This window comes from Phoca vitulina, unplaced genomic scaffold (assembly GCF_004348235.1).
Source record: "Phoca vitulina isolate PV1807 unplaced genomic scaffold, GSC_HSeal_1.0 scaffold78, whole genome shotgun sequence".
Taxonomy (NCBI): domain Eukaryota; kingdom Metazoa; phylum Chordata; class Mammalia; order Carnivora; family Phocidae; genus Phoca; species Phoca vitulina.
Genome location: NW_022589781.1, coordinates 2,643,000 through 2,658,307, shown reverse-complemented (window position 1 = coordinate 2,658,307; position 15,308 = coordinate 2,643,000). Strand labels below are relative to the sequence as shown.

General features: G+C 42.7%; 1 protein-coding gene across 5 annotated transcripts in view; it reads left to right on the top strand.

Annotated features, from left to right (window-relative positions):
• Positions 1 to 243: 243 nt before the first annotated feature.
• Positions 244 to 15,308, top strand: part of DISP1 (dispatched RND transporter family member 1) — a 177,813-nt gene continuing 162,748 nt past the window's right edge. For all 5 annotated transcript variants that reach the window (XM_032393990.1, XM_032393983.1, XM_032393984.1 and 2 more), the window contains exon 1: positions 244 to 326. The gene's annotated coding sequence lies outside the window, so the exon portion shown is untranslated. The remainder of the gene's footprint in view (positions 327 to 15,308) is intronic.

Genomic DNA, 15,308 nt, shown 5'->3' with positions numbered 1-15,308 from the left:
CGCGGACGTGTGTGTGACCTCCCGCCAGGCTCAGGTGCTCCGTCCGGCCCGCAGCGCCCGCCGGCTGAGCCGGCCGCCGCCAGAGCGGGCAACACCCGGGGAGGGGAAGCCGCGTGAGCCTTCCCGCGGCTCTCCGCCCGCGCCCCGCACCCACCCCGCAGGCTGGGGCGGGACTTCCGGTCCCGCTCGCGGACGCCTTCCGGCGCGAAGCGGAAGCCGGCTCCGGGTCCACATCGGGGCCGGCGGGTCCCGGGCGGCCGTCTCCTCATTGGACGCGCCCGTCTCCTCAGTGGACGCGTCTCGGCGCCGCGGGACGGGGAGACAGGGTAGGGACGCGGCGGGCGGGCACCCCGCGCGGGCGGAGGGCGAGCCGGGGCCCCGGGCTTGAGGGAGGCGAGCACGGTCGGGGGCGGTGGGCGCGGGTAGCCCCGAGGGCAGCCGTGAGGGGGGAAGCCGGGGCGGGGGGCGCGGGCGACCCCGGGCAGGGGATGCGTCCCAGAGGGCGGGGGCCTGGACGAGGCGGGCCGCGGGGCGGCCCAGGGGGCTGGCGGGGAGGGTCAGCCGTCGTCTGGGGGTCGCGGGCGAGAAGGGTGCGGGCGCAGCGGGTCGGGAAGGTGGCCGGCCGCCCGCTGCTGGACGCCGAGCTCGTGGGACCCCCCCCGCCAGGTGGTGCTGGCTCCTCGGGGCGTGTGTGTGCTCACCCCGTGCGGGTCTCCGGAGGAGAGCTCGCATTCCCGGGGAAGCGTGGACTCTCCCCTGCCCGTGGCCACTCGTGCCGCTCTCTTTGTCAGACCCGTCAGGTCATGTATGATTTGTAGTCGCCTGCCCCCGCGGTGGGGCTGGGACCCCCACCCCCCGACTGCGCCGTGCAGGCGCCCCCGAGACCCGCGGTCGTGCTCGGTGCTCTTCGCCGAGCGGGTAGCAGTCCGGGTTGTCTTTCCGCCTCCGTCGTGCAGTGAGCTCCTGAATGCCTTCACAGCTGCAGGGGGACTCAGCAGGGTTCTGCTTAACAGACAGCGTTTCTACTATTGCTTCAGTTCTCGGCTGAACTGGAAAAGCGCAACTGTACAGAAGCCTGCAGACAGTTTCGACCGATTCCTAAAAATTTACTTAGGCTTTATTTCTGCTACGTTGCCATTGACAGCGTGTTAAGAAATATTAATGACCCAAGATCTGTTGTTATATACACATTAAACACGTTCAGTTTTCTTTAGTGTCCAGTGAAGTGTGTGGGCTTGTTATAACATTACCGGAGGTGATCATTATTAATTTCAGTTTTTGTCTGCGTTGTATGTAAGTTTTATTGGCTGCAATTAATATGTGCTTCCCAATCTACATCGTGTAGTGTTTCCCGTAAGTGTAATTACGGAGACTCCGGGCTGTGAGCAGCGGGTGCACAAACTGGGCAAGGTAGCTAGGGACAGCCATCACGTTGTGGTTGGTGGAGGGTGATATCTGATGAGCGCTTGCTTGTTGCAGGTGTTTGCTATTTCAAGTGTTAAACGTTTGTATTTTTCAAATTACTGTATTGGTACAGGTAATTTTTGGATCTGATTTGGTGGTCTGACTTGCACTAATTAAATAAACTAGAATGTTTTGTATTTATTGCTGCCTTAGTGTCTTGCTAGCTTATAAATTCCTCCCACAACCCCAGTTTTATGGAGGTATAATTGACAAATAAAAGTTGTATCTATTTAAGATGTACAGTGAGATAGATATATATACATATTGTGAAATGATTGCCACAGTCAAGCTGATGGCAGATCATCACCACACATACTTAACCATCTTTGTGTGTGTGTGTGTGTGTGTGTGTGTGTGGTGAGAACAGTTAGGATCTACTCTCTTCCAGATTTCAAATTCCAGTATTGGTAACATGTATAAACTCTTGATGGACTTGAAAGTCTGTGCTTGAGTTACATAGTTATGATTTCCTTATATTTAGGGACACAGTTGGAAAGCAGTGCTGAGGAATAAACAATGCTTTAACATGTAATTGAGCATATTCAATAATTTCTCAAATTAGAAAATGAAAAGATGACACTGATCTTTATAGTTATTGAATTAACTGCTGTGTACATTTCTGTATATGTATCTCTTAATTTAATCTCATTTCCTTAAATTAGACAATTTTTTTTTCTGATAAGGCTTGTCCTGAATTTTCCATAAAATCTTGGTTTAAAAAATGTATTCTTTCCCTTTTCCCTTGGCTTTTGGGAGATAAAGCACTTGAGAAAGTATGCAGGTCTTTAGCCTTTAGTTTGGGTAGAGGAAGTGCTTGTTTTTGAAACACAAGAGCTCGCCTTCTGTGGCAAGTTTCTAGTTATATGTCTGAATGATATATTTGAAATTTGATTGCTCTGTGTTCTGGATAATCTTTGAAATTTTTGTTCTTTGTCCTAATTGAGTACATTTTTAAGCTTTTATAGATAAATCCTACGTGTTATTCTGTAGGATTTAGATACATTTTACAGTTTAACCAATAGTGGAAATTTTTTATGAGGGTGCAGCAAATTACTAGTTATTCTTATGGATTTATTATTTCTTTTTGTTTCTGCTATGGCAAACTATGTATCTGTGCTTTGGGAGAACTACTAAAACAGTGATAAGCCCAAACTCTGTTTTTGTATACACCTATGTACACAGTCTCTTTTCCATCATCACCTGTTTGTAATATATGAAGTAGTTTGCTATATGAGTTTTTTGGTTCTGTGCTCTCTGATTGTCAATTTTATAATTACATAGTCCAGTCTCAGTTATCTGTACCCCCTAGTTAGAAAGCCATTCCCTGCCATTTGATGGAATCAGGAGAATTTGTTACTGCTGAGGAATACTGCTTCTGGACAAGGAGATTCCAAGGAGAGTGTTGGTTTTCTGCTGACTTACTACCCAGCTGCCTTGTCTGTAATGTAAGGTTGGGTGAGGCATAGTCAGCCCCTTCTTTTAGTAGGACTTCTGTCCTTTTTCTTCTGCTGAGTTAGACCTTTTCTCTCAGTGACTAAGGTGACCTGGCCTCGGTGTGACTCGGGGGATCAGAGCAGCCAGAAGGGCTGCAGTCCTGTTGGTCTAACCTTGTTCATTCTACCGAGTCTGATCCCATAAATCTTGGCAAATTTTCCACCCTCCAGACACTCAGTTATGGCTGTGAACCATTTGTTTACATTATTATTGTTTAAAAAGTAGTTTTAATACTAAATCATAATTGGTTGGATTGTATAAATGGACTCTACTTAGTTTTGCCTAGAGTGAGGCATCACATTAAATTATATACAAACTTTCCTATTAAAGTGATACAGTTGGAGATATTATAGAAAATACACTGATTGCCATTAGTCATTGCTCTTTTACTACTTTTCTTGGTTGGTTTGCTTTAATTTGAGATCCTAATGAAAAGAAAAACTATCACATAAAAGATGTGGGGGAGGCAACCATTACTGTTGACCTGTTAAGAGGTGGTGATGGGAGCTGTCTCTGGTGGTTGGGAGTATCTTAGCCCTGACATTGTTTAGAATTGCCAGTGCTTGGTGATAATAAAATCAGCAGAAAGACTTAGTTGGCTTTATTATTGTTTTAAAGTACCGTACAGACAATGCACTGCTTTATTACCTGCAGGGAGCAGAAAGAGAAATCCCTCCTACTTCTCCCACCTCCATGAGAATGACCTGGAAGAGGCTCTTGAAGTCAAAAGTTTATGTGGTAATTAGGAATCATGGAAAGTCTTGAGGGAAGGGTTGAAATGTGAATAAAAAAATAAATATTGAGGTTTATTTTAGCTTTGGGTTTTATTTTCAATATCTAGAAGAAAACGTGGAGATTGATGAGAAGACCGGGCAGTATATATGAGCGAACGTGTCTTAATTAAAGTGGCAGAGGAGGTAGGGCAGACCCTAGGAAGTGATGCATTATCAAGTTCTACACTTTACCACAAGAGCTAAGACTATGCAGGTAAGGACTATCAGAGTCAACACCTAATATTTTAAACCTAAGTGGTGACTCTTTCACAGTGATTGAATAGAGTTGCAAAAATAAAAATAGTACAAGGAACCACCTGTATACCTTTTATTTGGATTCACCTATTAACATTTTACCCCATTTGCTTTATCACTTAAGAACGAGAACACTTTTTTTTTTTTTTGAAGTAATCTCTACACCCAATGTGGAGCTCGAACTCATGACCCTGAGATCAGGAGTCACGTGGTTTTCTGACCGAGCCAACCAGATGCCCCAAGTAGAATGCTCATGTAAAATATACTTCTGAATGGAACTGCTAACTTTCTTTTTCTTTCCTAACAGTTAATTGATTGGCTCTAACTCAGTGCTAGTGCTAGAAAGTACATTGGTAGACAATCTGATGTGACTCACTGAAGGGTAGTGAATGTTGACCAGTCCACGACCAGTGTGCTTTGATTTCTAGACTTCTGTAGCCTCTTGCAAGGTCTTATCATCCTGACCGGGGTTATAATTCTTATGTCTGTCTGTTGCTTTGTGGCTTATACCTTTTCATTTGATTTCAAAACAACCATGTAAATGTTCTTCCTTAGACCTACCTGATCTTGCTTACATTCATTCAAGTCTGCCTTTTCTTTTTTTCTTTTTTTTTTTTTTTTTAGGATTTATTTATTTAATTGAGAGAGAGAGAGCATGCATGGGGGAAGGAGCAGAGGGAGAATCTCCAAGCAGACTTCCCTGCTGAGCAAGGAGCTGCTGCCCACTTGATCTCAGGACCTGAGATTATGACTTGAGGCAAAACCAAGAGGATTTTGGCTCAATCAAACCAAGATGCTCAACCAACTGAGCCACCTAGGTGCCTCCTCTTAATCTCTAGTCCTTGGTTATTGAAAACAGCTAAACAGCACCCTTTTTAAGGACATTTAACCTATTTTGTAATAAATACCTTGTTAACACCTCAGGTAAGAGTATTTTTTAGGATTTCTACCTAAAAATATTCTTTCTGTGTCTTTAGTCCATTCACAGGGCCTTATGTTGGTTGATCTTTCAAGATCCTAGGTTTTTCATACCCTTTTTATTTATTTATTTTATTTATTTATTTTTAAAAGATTTTATTTATTTGACAGAGAGAGACAGTGAGAGAGGGAACACAAGCAGGGGGAGTGGGAGAGGGAGAAGCAGGCCTCCCACTGAGCAGGGAGCCTGATGCGGGGCTCAATCCCAGGACCCTGGGATCATGACCTGAGTGGGAGGCAGACGCTTAACAACTGAGCCACCCAGGTCCCCCTTTCATACCCTTCTTAAAGTGCAGAGCTTAGAAGAGTCTGACTAACGTAGAATAATGACCATTTATGTGTAAATTATTTACAGAGTGCTTCTCTTATCTAGTCATTTGGTCCTTAGGGCAGGACAGGTAGTATCCCATGTCAGAGACGGAAACCATGAGCTATATAGAATGGTTCAGTGACTTACCGGATGTCCTCTGGAACGAGGCTGTGTTGTTTCTGGGATGCAGCCCCCCCAGTCTTCTAACCCTAAATCCATATACCCTTGATCCCGATTCACCTGTTCTACTGCATCTCCCTTTTAGATCCTATATCACATATTTTTGAATGTATTTTAAAATCCTTTTGGCGGGGCGCCTGGGTGGCTCAGTTGTTAAGCGCCAGCCTTTGGCTCAGGTCGTGATCCCAGGGTCCTGGGATCGAGCCCTGCATTGGGCTCCCTGCTCAGCAGGAAGCCTGATTTTCCCTCTCCCACTCCCCCTGCTTGTGTTCCCTCTCTCCCTGTGTCTCTCTCTGTCAAATAAATAAATAAAATCTTAAAAAATAAAAAAATTAAAAAAATTCTTTTGGTTTTCTTGTTTCTTCTCCCTTTTCACCAACTGAACTTGGTGTTAGGGGAAGAAAGCGCTGACTCTACTTAATCTTTTCTTCTGCACTTAACATAGTATCACTGCAGGCGTGCTGGGCCCATAGTATCACTGCAGGATTAGAGTGGACAGGTAGTAAAGTCATTTAATCCAGTCTTCTACCTAATTTGGATACTCTCATGACCCTTCCCTTCCCAAAGTTTATGGGAAGGGATTTATTTATGGCCCTTGCAGGAAAACTTAGAGTAACAAGGTGTTCACCTCTTTCTAATCAGCCTTGGTTCATTGTTGGGAGGCTCCAGGTATAAGAGTATTTTTTTACTTATAACAGATCCAAATTACCTATTGTGGTTTTTATCGATTCGTTTTAGTTATATCATCCAGAGCAACATAGAAGATCTATTTTCTCTTTGCAATGTAAAATTTTGTCATATATTTAAGGTTAAGTGTCTCTTCTCAGGTTAAATAATGCCACTACCTAGATCTCTCACCATCCTGATCCTACTATTCTGGGTGCAGTAGGTTGGCAGTATCTTGAAAATATGGCTTCCATAATTGTCCATGCTACTTTAGACATCTGATCAAGGCAGCAAATGGGGGGATCATTACCTCCTGTAAAGTTCTATTACTGCACGTTCAATATTACTGAAGTCCAAAATTACATTAACATTTAAGAAGACACATCTTGCTCTTATATTAAGCATTTGGTAAGTCAAAGCCCCCGAAATTTTCATGGGAAATCTCTTAGTCTGGTCTTTGCACCTGTGCAACTGGTTTTTGAACTGAACTACAGGACTTTACATTTATTCCTGTTAAATTTGATCCTGCCTGGGTTTCAGAGGTGCAGCATTTCAGCCTGTAGTGATCTATTTTGGTCCCAATTTTCTTACTCACTTATCCTTTTCAGCTTTGTCTTTTACATTTATAATACCTACCTCTTCAAGCTTGCGTGGAGCCAGGGCTGGCTTTGGATTGATGATAGCTACATAGCTCATGCTCCTCGTAGGGCTTACAGGCAGATTGTCTGTGTGTAATTTTATGCCAGGTTTTCTGCAGAGAGGTGTGACAAGTGGTGGTTCTCTGGATCAGGTGCCCTTATGCCCTGGGAGACCCAAGAATTACTTAGAGCCCATCCCAAAATTTGTGTTGGGTTTTCAGCTCCCTACCACTCACTTTTACACGCGTGTCTCTGAAGAATGGAGAAAACAAATCATTGGAATTGTGCTTCCAATGGGAGAGAGGCTGGCTTTCTCCCAGCCCTCCAGACAGAAGGCTACCACTTAAACCTCGAGTAGTTGAAACCCTGGTTTAAAGAAAGTATCTGGGACCTGCCATTTCTTATGTTTAAGATTTTGCTTGGAGTTAGCCTTTGAACTATATATGAACTCTTTATCCATACTCTAAAGACTTAAAAACTTACAGAGGGAAATGATAATTAATGTTCTTGGAAACTAAGCTTTGCCAGTGGCCTCAGTCCATTATTGTAACGGAGATATATAATTATGCATGTGGATTATATGTAGATCGACATAGATTGTAGAGCTTATTTTCATTTTCAGTCAATGTCAAACCTTTCAGTCCCAAACTAGTAATCTCTTATATAGACACATTTTTTAAGCTTTAGTTCAAATCTTATTTTTTTTTATTTCCATATTTTTAACATTAAAATGGTTTATAGCTAAGTCTAGACTTGAGGAACGTCGATCAGTTGGCGAGATTAATTCTGTATTTACTAGGGGAGTTAGACATGAAACAATTGAGTTTTCGTTGAGTTAGGTACAAAACGGGAGAGGAGTAGTTGGAGCCCTAACCTGAGTTCAGGATATCTGGGTGCCAGAAGTAGCTGTGCCGCTAATGGGCTGTGACTGGTGGGGTGCTTGGCCTCGTAACCGTCCTGTGAAAAGTTAAGGGGTTGATCCCATCAAGGTTCTTGTTTTCCCCAGTGTTACGGGTAAGCCTCTCTCAGCTGCTGCTTCCTAATTCCTATTGTGGGAAGTCTGTTTCCTACGGTAAGAGTGGCTGGATTACATGGCCTGCAGGCCCCTTTTCAGCTCTGGTATTCCAGGGCTGTGCTGTCCAGTACCGGAGTCAGCGGTCACATGCGGCTACTTGAAAAACGCCTTTCTTCAGTCACACTAAACCTCCCGGCCAAGGCTTGCGTGCCACACGGGGTCACCATGTCAGCCAGTGTGGATGGCGATATTTCTGCCTGCTCGGTGTTTGGTTGCACACTGTTCGGTCGATGCTGTTCTAGAACCTGCTCTGTGTGAAGTAGGGACAGATCTCAGGAAAATAACAATGGAAAGTGACTCACTGAGGATAGAATCTTTGTGTCTGGTGGGCAAGGGCAGCTGCCTCAGGGATGGCTGGGCTCTTTCACGGACACTGTTAATCCCCGCCAGTTCCCTTCACCATCGGGTAGAAGTCATTGCTGAGACACAGACGGTGAGCTGGGGGACTGAGAGGTCCTCAGCACTAGGTTTTCACGGCCCTTTCTCGTATACTCTATCCAACAGAGGACAGGACATATGGAAACCACACCTATATTGTGAGAACTAGTGTTTATCTGTAAAAGAGCCAGTTAAAGTTGCTTTTGAACTCTTGAAATGCATTACCTTTGTTTCCAGGGTGTGAGCAAGATTGGCATCTGTGTTAGGGAAATTTGACCAAAAAGGTATCTTTAGACCAGTGGTTCTTAACCTGTCAGATCCAGCACTCTGTTTTTATAACAAGTATTTTATAATTCCTCCTTTAGGATCCTGAAATGAATTCATAGATATACAAACCTAATGGCAAAGAAATGAACATAATTTCTTACTGTGATATAAAGGAGGAACAAAAATGAAATCACTTAAAAAATATATTTTTAATATGTATGTTCTCTACATGTTCCAAATGGTCAGTGTTTTGCCGCTGTGTCTAGAATCACTGTGAATGAGACAGTCACACATTCAGGCCTGGGCAGCTCAGCTGTACTTACGTACCCTGAATGCTGGTGCTGTCATTGAGGTCATTGTCCAAAATGGTGAGCAACTTGGTCAAATTCACACAACAGTTAGGTATGGCCTTGACTTGGCTTTCAAAGCAGTTGCATTTTGGGAAAATTTAATGATTATTAAAAGTGTGAATAAGATAATTTGTGTTTTTATGTTAAATGGCTCAGATAATTTAAACAGTTTTCTGTCCACATGTGTTTCTGGTGGGATATTCAACACTCAGGCAGGACACAGGATGATCTCGTGGCGCAGAAGTGAGCTGTGCCCAGGGCTGCTGTGTGCCTTGCACTCCTGGCCTCGGTCCACCTGCAGTGGACCTCGGTGCCTTCAGTGCCCCTCAGCCATTCTCGAAACCAGACTTTAACAATGCCCCTTAGGTTTTAAAATTAAACCATATTATGTTTCAGCCTTATAACATCAGAGGAAGCCAGTTTCTTTTCAGAGTGTGTATGTAGAACTCTTTTTAGATTAGGGATAACAAGTATGTGCTAACATCACAATTCTGATTCATTAGTGATGGTTGTCTTGAACATTGTGTTAAAAACCTTGGTATTAAAGAATATTGTGATTTATTAGTTATATCTGCCATAGGCAGAAGGGGGAATGGCTGCGTGGGACACCTGCCATTTACTCCCATTGCTGATACAGTTCAGTGCATCTTGATCCACTGGGTGCCAACACTTCCACCCCAGGGGATTTGGAAATCTGTGGGAAAGTTTTTGTTTGTCACAGTGATGGGTGTATGTGTGTGTAGTTAGCATTTAGTGTTTGGGAACCAGGGGTGTGAAATGACCCACAGTGCTTTGGACAGTCCTACACAATAGGAAAATACCCCATCCCAAAATCTTGATGTCCCTCATGGGGAAACTCTGTCTAGCTCGGAGAAGAGTCTAATTATGGGAACTCTTCTGAGCAGGACGGTCACTGGGACTTAAACAGAGACCAGATATCTATTTGTCAGGGATGTTATTGGGGTCAGCAAACTACACCCCCCACGCTAACTATGGCCTGTGTTAGTAAATAAAGCTGTGTTGGAATACAGCGACGCTCATCCATTTATGGATTGTCATTGACTGCTTTGGGGCGACAGCAGCAGAGGTATGAGTAGTGGCCATAGAGACTTGATGGCCTGCAAGGCCTAAACACTACTGGCCTCTTTACAGAACAAGTTTCTAGTTATCATGTATCATAATGTTTTTTGAATGGCACCAGTGTGTGAACTGATGTCACTAAGTGTGTGATTCTTACATCCTTAGTAGTTTTGTGTGTGTGTAGTGATTCGGAAATCTTTTTCTCTGTCACTGTAGCACTGAAGATTCACCAATTGATGGATCAACAATAAAAATTAGAGCTGGAGAATTCTCAGCTTGATTTTGCAAATGTCACCAAGTAGGGCAAGGTCTACATCTGTTTTGTATGCTTCCTCAGTTTTTGAGATTGGGCTGATGGTTGACTTTCCCCACAGTGATGTTATACTAACTGGTAGTGAGGAAATACTTTCAAAGCCATGACAGAGAAAAAAATGGAATCTTACAATCTTCTGAAATCAGTTTTGGAGCTTAAAAATTCCAGGTAGGGAATATCACTGTTGTTCTTTTCCCTCCTATGTATTTTAGTAAAGAAAAGCACAGTGAGATAGCAGTACTGCTAGTTTGTTGGTTTTGTGCAGGAAGTACTAATTTAAAAAAATACTTTAACATTTAAAAAATAATATTTTAAAAAGGTTACAAGAAACAGACATCTGTTAACCCTTATTCAGAAAAGAAAAAAAAATAGTCTGTCTTTCAGTATGTTGGTGTCTTGGGCTCCCCAAGAGACAGAGCCAGGGTGTGTGTGTGTGTGTGTGTGTGTGTGTGTGTGTGTGTGTGTTTCAAAAGAGATTTAAGGAATTGGCTCATGAAGTTGTGGGGATTAGCAGGGTCAGAATCCGCAGGGCAGGCTGACAGGCTGGAATGTGAGGGAGGCATTGCTGCTGCCAGGCTGAAGGAGAGCTCCTTCTCTGGGAAACCTCAGTTTTTGTTCTTAAGCCGACAACTAATTAGATGAGTCGCACCCATACAATCGAGGGTAATCTCCTTTATTTAAAGTCAGCTTCTTGTAGATATTAACCACATCTACAAAATACCTTCCCTGCAACACCTAGGTTAATTGTTTGATGAATTAACTGGGTCCTGTAACCCAACCAGGTTAACCCATAAGACCGACTATTACAGTATTTAAAACATGTTTGGTATATTAAAATATGGCATAGTGAGTACTGATTAGGATAATGTCTATATTTGAAGACCAGTAGTCTGTAAGGGATTACCTGGGTCTTCATTCATGTGTCAAATACAGAATAGAAAATGAACAATTAAATCAACCTTGTCTCCCTTTGAAATGTAGAAGTTCTCTTTTTTGTGGTTTTTATATATTGGATATTAATTTTTAAAATTTAGAGTGCCTTGAATAATTTAAAAATTTGATAACTTTTTTTTGTTTTTTATAAGTTAATGCTGTTGCTAGGCTTTTTGCATAAAAAATTCTTAGAGGTGGGAATTAATTTTGCACTTATTTAGTCAAATTCTCTTCATTTGTGGTTGAGAAACCAGTCCCAGGAAGGTGGAGTGATTTGTCCAGGTAATGCAGTAAATAAAAGAACCATTATTAGAAGCTGGATCTGATTTCCAATCCAGTACCGTTCTGCTATGAGAGTGATTACAGGGAAGTGAAGCTAGTAAAGGGATTTTCTGAAGAGAGGGTGATTTTGAGTCCTTACTTAAGGGATTGAGTATGAATTGATAGTTGAGAGAATGGAGGTGATATTCAGTCCACTCGGTGCCACTGGGGGGAGGGTGGGCAGAGTGAAGTGGGTGTGTCCCGTGGTGTGTTCAGGTGGACAGCATACCCACTTAGGGCCATGGCGACATGGGATACCCCTGGGGCCTGGAGAGATTTCACAAGTAAGTACAGGCTAGCCATCGGGTGATTCCCAGGGGATAGTCCAGAGGACCTCAAGTTGGGAGACTGTGGTTTGGAAGAAGTGGCCGAGAGAGCTTTCTTTCGTGAGGAGGTTAGTAGAGAAACAAGGAGCTGTTGGAACCCAAGTGCTCTCTGAGCCCCACAGGGCTGGAGTTTGGAAATCCCCCAAGAGGGAATTGTAAGGATTCCCTGGGGCACAGAGAAAACATCGTAGGATGTAAATGGGTCCTTTAGAAGGTTTCAGGGCTTCAGGCATCATCGAGTTTACTTCCTTACCTGCAAAATAAGTGTATTAATACCCACTGCTCGGAGTAGTTAGAGGGAGTAAAGGAGATGATGTGTGCAATGTGCTCATTAGCATAATGCCTGGCTCGTAGTTCTCAAAAATGATAGCATTTGTATACTATATCCTGACAGCTGGCTGAGGGTCTTACCAGAAGCTGTCACTAGAGTGAGATCCTTTTTCTTTCTCCCCTTCTCTTACACTTACTCACTCTAGCTATTTTAGGCCAGCCTACAGCTGTTCACCGTGGTTTCTTACTTCAGGTTTAGTATTTCCAGGCATAGACAGTACTTCTTCAGCTCTGTGGTCAACAGGGCTGGTCTTTCTGAATAAGCTGTGCTCTTTTTTGGGGGGGTTGTATTTCAATTGCAGATTTCATCTCATCAGATTGAAACGATGTACTTAACTATGGCATTACTTCCAATTGATTCTATTACTTTTTTTTGCACTTTGGACTATTAACTAGGAAGATACAGTTGGAAAGGGGAGTGAAGGTGCAGGATTTTGAAGCTACTTCTCCCTTTCCTCTTCAAAGGGTTATTTCCTTCAGGTTTTGAGTAAAAAACAAAATGAAGTATTTCAGTGGATGCCAGCTCGAAAGAGAACTGATTTAAAAAGACATTTTCTCTGATAATTGCGTCTTAAGATATAAAAGCACTTATGGATGTAGACTCCGCAGTAGTCAAATAACAGATTTTTTCAGTGTATGGGATCAAATTTGAGATGACTAGATGTGAGGCATAGAGTATCTGCTCCAGCTTGATAGTGTGATTATTTCTGAACCAGGCTCGGAGCCGTTTCCCTGATGTTCAGAACAGAGTAACCTGGAGTGTTTAGTGTCATTCTAAGGAGCCTTGCTGGTACTCGAACATCTGTTGAGTAGGGTTCTCTCTGGAACCCTTAGGGCTGGACGAGAGCGTCTCTGCACAGGTCTGTATGCTGGGTTTAAATTTAAATTGAGAAATTTGTGCATTTCTACATTTCCAAGCAAAAGGAGTTCAGAAAAGCTTGAAAGAAGCCTTCAGGGCAAAGAAGTAAGTGTGAATGTTTCTTTTGAGTGACCTCTGACTGCTTAAAAAAAAAAAAAGATGCAATTAAATGAATATTAATCTTTGAATGATTTCTCTGTAGTTTGATCATAAGGTAGAACAGGTTTGTATTTGCAGACCCTAGCGTTTCACATTACGTGGTATCCTGTTTCATAGTCCTAGAGTTGATAAATATTGGTAATCTGCAGTAGCCTTTGATTTTGAGGGAAATAGGCTGGGCATTATTGCCCCTAAAAAGCCAGAGGAAGGGGGGTCTGTTGACTATTAGCGTTTGTTCTCTGGCCACCCCTGCACCCTCTCCTGCAGTCTTTCCCTTCCCCTGCCCTGCGGTGTCCTCCATTAGGTAATGGTGCTAAAATCACCCATTTCTCTCTCTTTTGTACCTTAACCTCTCCACCCAGTGAAATCTCCCATTTCCCTCATAACTGATAGCTAATCCATAATTATTTGATTATGTCAATTCAGAGGAAGGTGTGGATGACCGATAGACCTACTCCTAAGGTACATTATTTAAATTGTATGTGTATTTTAAAGTGAAATTCATAAAACCACACAAAAACCTGTCAGTCCAAAGCGTTAGCACATGGTTTAATATATAGAGATTGCTTGTTTACCTGGTCTGTTCAGACTTCCATTTTTTGGACTCCCAGTTTCTAAGAGAACATATTTCTTCCTTAGAGGAGTTAAGAACAGGAGACATGATAATGGGGAGAGACAGGACCTTTCTCAACTTGACAGATTGGTATAGCCGCTTTATGACTTTTTCCTTCTTCAGGTCCTTCCTCTGTAATCTCACTACATTCTTTTTGTTTTCTTGTTTAAATACTCTTCTTAGGAAATATAACTCACTTCTTAATTGCAGGTTCCAATCTTCCACCTTGCCATAAGTTAAGTGCTCCAAATTTATGGTATCAAGTTACAGGTTCTCTCTCCTGTGAAGCTTATGATTTCACTTTGTCTTTTTAGAACAGTAATAGTAAGTTCTGTTGATATGATGAATTTTTTCCACCAAAGAGTACAAGTCACCACTAAATGTGTTCCTCTTGTTAAAAATGTCTCTGATAACACTGGCTTCTATTTATTGATCAGGCACTGCACTGGGCATTTAATAGACATTGTATTCAGCCCTCGCAACAGCCTTATTTAAGGTAGATACTTATATTTCCTTTTTATAGGTGAGGAAACCAAAGTTTGGAGAGTTTAAGTAATTTGTCTAAATTTGTAACACTTATAAACGGTGGAACTAATTCTAAAGTCTGTGTGCTTTTGATTGTATACTGTTTTCCTCTATGTTTTAAAAGAGCCTTAAATTGGGCGCCTACCCTCAGGTACTTTCTAGAGGGTATGAGCAGCATGGTGATTCTAGAATTCTTTTTTTTTTTTTTTTTTTTAATTTATTTATTTGACAGAGAGTTAGAGAGCACAAGTAGGCAGAGCGGCAGGCAGAGGGAAAGGGAGAAGCAGGCTCTCTGCTGAGCAGGGAGACCAATGCGGGGCTCGATCTCAGGACCCTGGGATCATGACCTGAGCCGAAGGCAGCCGCCCAACCGACTGAGCCACCCAGGCGCCCCTAGAATTCTTTTTAATATCTACGTACTCACAGTAGTGTTTGTGATTCATCTGTTCCACTTTAAACTTCTATGAAATGCTATCAGGGTCTTTCAAGGCTGGTACCATAATGTAGCTTCGAGCAAGAAGTAGTAAATGCTTACAAAATATTTGCTGCGTGCATAAAAACAATGACACAAAGAGAGGTGGCAGTTAACTTAGAGGGCTGTTCAGAGAAGAATGCATTTCTTTTAGAATGTGAAGCAGGAACTTTCTCATATTACAGCGGGCTGCAGGGCAGGGCTGGAATCCAAGCTTTGACGAACGTTGCCCAAACTCTTTTTTGTTTTTCTGCTTTACAACCACAAGTTATTGCCAGCTGAACAGGATAATGGGAAGTAATGATGAATGCATTTGCATTTGCTGTAAAGAGAATTTTAGACACTTCCGTTCTTTTTAAACCGAGGTAAAAAGGCTGCTTTGAAATGAAGAGTAAATTAGTGGCTACTGAGTAAGTGGTTATTAGATTCCTGCTCTAGGAGTTGGCTCAGGTGATATTGATGGTGGTAGCTGCCAGTTCACAGTTAGGTCTCAAATAGTTACTGCCCCGGGGGGTGGTGTAAGAATTCAGTCTTTCTTAAGAGTCTTTT